The sequence below is a fragment of the Rhinopithecus roxellana genome, chromosome 17, assembly GCF_007565055.1.
Source record: "Rhinopithecus roxellana isolate Shanxi Qingling chromosome 17, ASM756505v1, whole genome shotgun sequence".
Classification (NCBI taxonomy): Eukaryota; Metazoa; Chordata; class Mammalia; order Primates; family Cercopithecidae; genus Rhinopithecus; species Rhinopithecus roxellana.
The window spans coordinates 22,163,166-22,169,698 of NC_044565.1; the positions used below are offsets into that span (position 1 = coordinate 22,163,166).

Sequence of the window (6,533 nt, forward strand, 5' to 3'; positions counted from 1 at the left end):
ATTAAATACTTAAATGTAAGACCTGAAACTATGAAACTGCTAGAAGGAAACATCGGGGAAATACTTCAGGACATTGATCTGGGCAACGATTTTTTGAGTAAGAACTCAAAAGCACAGGCAACTAAAGCAAAAAATGGACAAATGGGATCACAACAAGCTAAAAAGTTTCTGTACAGCAAAAGAAACAATCAACAAAAAAGCAGCCTACAGAATGGGAGAAAATATTTGCAAACTATTTAACTGACAAGGGATTAATAACCAGATATATAAGAAACCCAAACAACTCCATAGCAAAAAATAAAATAATCTGATTAAAAACAGGCAAAATATCTGAATAGACATTTCTTAAAAGAGGACTTACAAATGGCCAACAGGTATATGAAAAAATGCTTAACATCACTAATCATCAGAAAAATACAAATCAAAACCACATGAGATATAATCTCACTCCAGTTAAAATGCCTTTTATAAAAATAAATAAATAAAGATTCTGACAAGGATGCCAAGAAATGGGAATGCTTATACACTGTTGGTGGGAATGTAAATTAATACCGTATAGAAACAGTATGGCTGTTCCTCAAGAAACTAAAATGAGAGCTCCCATATGATCCAACAGTCCCACTGTTGGGTACATATTGAAAAGAAATGAAATCAGTATATTGAAGAGATATCTGCACTCCCATGTTTATTGTAGCACTATTCACAATAGCCAAGGTATGGAGTTAATCTAAGGGTGCATCAATGGATGAATGGATCAAGAAAATGTAGCACATATACCCAATGGAATATTATTCCACCATAAAAAGGAATGAAATCCTGTTATTTGTAACAAAATGAATGGAACAGGAGGACATCATATTAAGTAAAATAAGCCAGACATAGACAGAAACATCACATGTTCTCACTCATAGTTAGGATCTAAAAAATTGATCTTGTGGAAGTAGGGAGTAGAATGATGGTTACCAGAGGCTGGGAAGGGTAGTGAACAGGTGAAGATAAAAAGGGGTCCAGTAATAGGACAAAAATGCAGTCAAATAGTAGAAATAAGATCTAGTGTTCAATAGCATATTAAGGTACAGTTAACAATAATTTATTGTATATTTTGAAATAACTAGAGGAATGGATTTGGAATGTTCCCAATATAGGGAAATAATAAATTCTTGAGGTAATGGATATCCCAGTTACCCTGATTCAATCATTACACATTGCATATATGTGTCAAAATATCACATCTTCCTCATAAATATATACAACTATTATGTATTCATAAAAATTAAAAATATTCAGGAATAATGGATGTCAAGATGCCAATTTATACTCAAATGAGTAAGGAAAATAAAGCTCTTCTACTTGCAACTTTTGTATAACTTTGTAACTGTGTCAAAATAAAAATAAATGATACATAATTGTTATGGAACTGGTGCCCATTTGTTTACAAAATGTACAATATATTCTACTTTATGTATTATTTCTTCCAATACATTGTTCCTAGCAAATGAGACCATTAAAAAGGAATGTTATTATTATTATTTTTGAAGAGTGTCTTGCTCTGTCGCCCAGGCTGGAGTGCAGTGGTGTAATCTTGGTTCACTGCAACCTCTGCCTGCCACGTTCAAGTGATTCTCATGCTTCAGCCTCCCAAGTGGCTGCGCCACCATGTCCAGATAATTTTTGTATTTTTAGTAGAGACAGGGCTTCACTATGTTGGCCAGGCTGGTCTCAAATTCCTGGTCTCAAGCAATTAGACCACCTCAGCCTCCCAAAGTTCTGGGATTACAGGCGTGAGCCACTGCACCCAGCCGGAATGTTACTTTATTTGATCAAAATCGCATTTTTACTTTGAACAATAAAAGCCCCTACTTAGTGATTATTCCAGCACTTATCTTTCTTACCTAAGTAATGAGAAGTGATGACATTAAATTTACCAGCAGGCTGTTTAGTTTCTAAAATTAAATACCCTAACAGAAGCTAACTACCTCTGCTGCTCAGTTTTTGATTTAATTCAGTGAGCAAATTGGAGTAGACTTCTTGGTCAGGTGACATCATTGATATGAGAACAAGTTGGGACTGTTACTGGCCCCCCTGAAAATGTTTTTCTCTATGGCAGTTGACGTTGAAAACCTGCAGGGTGCGTGTGCGTGTGTGTGTGTGCAGGGTGGTTGTAGAGGAGGAAGGGGTGGTATGGGGGCCCAGCAAACGCAGGCATTTGCTAATGCATTCTAGCTCTCACCTTCTCAAAAAAAATTTTTTTTTGAATGAGATCTGAATTCCCAAATGCAAGATACAGAGCAGCTGTCAAACTTAAGTTCTGAGTTTTCTAATCTAATATTTTAATTTCATAATACTAACTTTGATTTTAAATAAAATCTAATATTTTAATTTCATAATACTAACTTTAATTCCTTAATTCTAACAACTGTTAGAATGACTCCCTACTGAATCAGAATTTGAGTAAGCTGCAAAATTTATGAGTCTAAGTTTCCTCACACTTAAACTAATAACCATAATAATGAGAATTAAATGAGATGACAAAAGAAGCTAGCATGGGGTTATATTCATAGGAAACAGTCAATAAATTGTGACTCATGATTATTTGGTTTAAAAGGAGGCACAGAAACAATAGCTATGTGGCCTTCAATAAACTACATCGCCTCTCTGATTCTCTTTTTTAATGCACAACTCATATTTAATATTCTATCCAAGGTCATTTTCCTCTCCTGATGGAGGAGACTAACCTGATGGCCTTAGTAGCTTGGGGTTGAGGGTGCGACGGAATGGTCTATCTCATCATCGCCTTCTCCTCTGTTGTCCTGGGATAGCCGCTCATAAGGAGAGCAGTGTTAGACGTGAGGGAGGCAGGTGACTCAGATGTATGCCTTAAGTGAATAGACCTAGAAAACAGGGTATGGACCAGACACTGAATCAAGCCAGACAGAGGCAAAGGGAGTATTTGAGATGAAAGCTGTCAAGTACGTTGTGTGCAGGGCCTTGGAGTGATTCCTACACTAAGAAAGTAGCTGTGGAGCTCTTCCACAGGAGGCTTACATGCTGCCGCTTGTGCTGCCGCCATGTCTCTAGTGATCCCTGAAAAGTTCCAGCATATTTTGCGAGTACTCAACACCAACATCGATGGGCGGCGGAAAATAGCCTTTGCCATCACTGCCATTAAGGGTGTGGGCCGAAGATATGCTCATGTGGTGTTGAGGAAAGCAGACATTGACCTCACCAAGAGGGCGGGAGAACTCACTGAGGATGAGGTGGAACGTGTGATCACCATTATGCAGAATCCACGCCAGTACAAGATCCCAGACTGGTTCTTGAACAGACAGAAGGATGTAAAGGATGGAAAATATAGCCAGGTCCTAGCCAATGGTCTGGACAACAAGCTCTGTGAAGACCTGGAGTGACTGAAGAAGATTCGGGCCCATAGAGGGCTGGGCCACTTCTGGGGCCTTCATGTCCGAGGCCAGCACACCAAGACCACTGGCCACCGTGGCCGCACCGTGGGTGTGTCCAAGAAGAAATAAGTCTGTAGGCCTTGTCTGTTAATAAATAGTTTATATACCTAAAAAAAAAAAAAAAAGAAAGAAAGTAGCTGTGGAAACTTTACCCATCCCAATCCCAGCTCCTGCAGGTGGGGCTGGCAGGGGACTTAGAGAAGCAACCATGGTGCTTCTCAAGCAAGCAGATGTCATGGGTGGCTGCTGAGGGGAGGCACAGAGCTTTCCTCAGCTGAAGTAGGCTTTGATAAACTCTGGAGTGCTTCTAAGGAGCAGGTAATTGTATCTCTGAAGGTCCAGGACCTCTTCAGTCATACATCTGAGTCCCTGTTTTGGATCATTGAGGTGGTTTTCTGAGGGATGGTGTGGAGAATCGGATGAGGGGTGACCTCTGAGCTTCAGCGCATCACAAGCAGCGGCCTTCTAACCTCAGATCTGAGGTCTTCTTCCTCAAGGCACAATTTATGCAGAGCTGCTTACTGAAGGGTGGAAATAAACATCCCCCCAGCTACCCCACACCACCATACTGGTATAGGTGAATCCAGGTTCTGTGTGTTTAAAAGGAAAAGAATTCACAAAAGACAAAAGAGTGTGTACATGTATGTAGAATGGGTGAAGGAAGCTTGTCCCCTGCTCATGTGTGAGCGTGTGTGTGTGTGTGTGTGTGTGTGTGTGTGTATGCAAACCTCTGATCTGTGCGCAGCCACTTCTCCCTCCCCTCTGCAGGCCTCCCTGAGTCACAGCCCTTCCTTCCCAAAGAATTGCCCCTATTTGCCTTATAAGGCAACACTGAGGCTTCTAATTTCTCTTCTTCAAGCTATTGGAAGTAAAATAGCAGGTGCCAAGGGGCGTGGCCCAGGGTCACATTGCCACAGTGACTCAGCAAGAGTCATTTTGGAAAGCAAGCCCCAGTGTGGCTGCTCATTCTTCAGCAGCCTTTCCGAGATAGGCACTGGAGGGGCTGCCCTGTGCTTCCTGCTGCTGCCAGGAGCTGCCTGGTGATTGTCCCCAACTTGCTTACCTGCTCTGACCGTGCCCTGGAGTCAAGAAACAATAATCCCCAGCCCCTTGGAGAACTTTCAGGAGGCTCCTTGTGGGTGTCCCAGTAGGAGCCAGGAGAGGTGCGGTGGGCATGCCCTTGACATCTCTTCCATCAACCCACCAAAATGTTCCCAGAAGGCCCAGCCTGCTTCTGAAGTCCCGTCAGCTAGCTTAACCCCAGGCACCTCATTCTGGAAACAATAACCTTGTTTGTCCCCATTTTCCCACCTCTGACTAATGAAAATTTTTACCCTAGCGAAGGGGATGGACTGGAGGGGAAAACTGGGGTCCTGGATACCAGTCAGAGGTGAGATAGAAATGATATTGTGAGGAGAGGAAAGACAGATGTGAGATACACCATGAAGGACAATGGCCCGGCTTGGTGACTACCTACACAGAGCTGAGAGGCACATGGAGGCTGAGGCCAGGATTCTGAACATGGGGATGATGGTCCTGCACCCATTTTCCAGCCATTGCTTTGGATTTCATTTCCACTTGTTTTTTATTCTTTTTGGATAGTGTAGAAAAGAGTAACCTTGATACAAGAGGACATGGGCTCTGTGTCCTCCTTGTAGACAGGTTGTCTCTCTTCTGAGGGCTTTACTTTGTCATCTATAAAAGAAAGAGGCTGGGCACAGTGGCTCATGCCTATAATCCCAACACTCTGGGAGGCTGAGACGGGTGGATCACCTGAGGTCAGGATTTCGAGACCAGCCTGGCCAACATGGTGAAACCCCATCTCTATCAAAAACTACAAAAATTAGCCAGGCATGGTAGTGCACCCCTGTAATCCCAGCTACTCGGGAGGCTGAGGTGGGAGAATTGCTTGAACCCAGAAGGCAGAGGTTGCAGTGAGCCAAGATTGCACCACTGCACTCTAGCCTGGGCGACAGAGCAAGACTTCGTCTCATAAATAAATAAATAAATAAATAATAAAATGGGGAACGATTGTGCTTCATTTATCCAAAGAAAATGAAAATGAAATGTCTGTAAGCTAGGCCAAATAAGTGCAAGATATTATATGTAGATAATTGCAGCCTCATTCTGTCTAGCAAACTCATTCTTTCCCTTGTACCTCGTGCCAGGTCTCAAGAAACACCGAAAAGGGCCTGAGGTTCACCTTCCTTGCTTCTACACCCACCTTGTGGCTGCTTTGTGAATGGCGTGCTACAGTTAAGGGGTGGTAAGCAGAAACAAAGAGAAAGAAAAGGCTTGGCAAATTTACAAAATTGAAAATGATTTGTTGGTTATCCCCCAATTTAGTTAATAAGTCAATGCATTGCCAGTCAAAAGCCCTTGATAAGACAGTTCTAAAATTCATATGGAAAAATAAATGAGCAAGAATAAACAAGACACATTTGAAAAATAAGAAAAAGGGAGAGAAAAATAATATTCAAAAGCTACAGTTATAGGCCTGGTGTGATGGCTCACGCCTGTAATCTCAGCACTTTGGGAGGCCAAGGTGGGAAGATTGTTTGAGCCCAGGAATTTGAGACCAAGCTGAGCAACATAGTGAGACTACGTGTCTATTTTTAAAAAGAAAAGAAAAAGAGGCCGGGCGCGGTGGCTCAAACCTGTAATCCCAGCACTTTGGGAGGCCGAGACGGGCGGATCACGAGGTCAGGAGATCGAGACCATCCTGGCTAACACGGTAAAACCCCGTCTATACTGAAAAAAAAAAACTAGCCGGGCGAGGTGGCGGGCGCCTGTAGTCCCAGCTACTCGGAGGCTGAGGCAGGAGAACGGCGTAAACGCGGAAGGTGGAGCTTGCAGTGAGCTGAGATCTGGCCCCTGCACTCCAGCCTGGGCGACAAAGCGAGACTCTGTCTCAAAAAAAAAAAAAAGAAAGAAAGAAAAGAAAAGAAAAAGAAAATGATTAACGTGACAGGTGGCATTTTCCAAAGACAGCCACAGTGATATCTCCAATCCCACTTGCTCTTGGCAAAATGACCTTTCTATGTCTCATTAGCATTCAAATGTCAGAGTCAGCAT

General features: G+C 42.5%; 1 pseudogene across 1 annotated transcript; it reads left to right on the forward strand.

The window, feature by feature from the left end:
• The first annotated feature begins 3,027 nt into the window (after positions 1–3,027).
• Positions 3,028–3,583, forward strand: LOC104665734 (annotated as a pseudogene). Its single transcript, XR_748451.2, has one exon. The product of XR_748451.2 is annotated as a 40S ribosomal protein S18 pseudogene (transcript).
• The last annotated feature ends 2,950 nt before the right edge of the window (positions 3,584–6,533 follow it).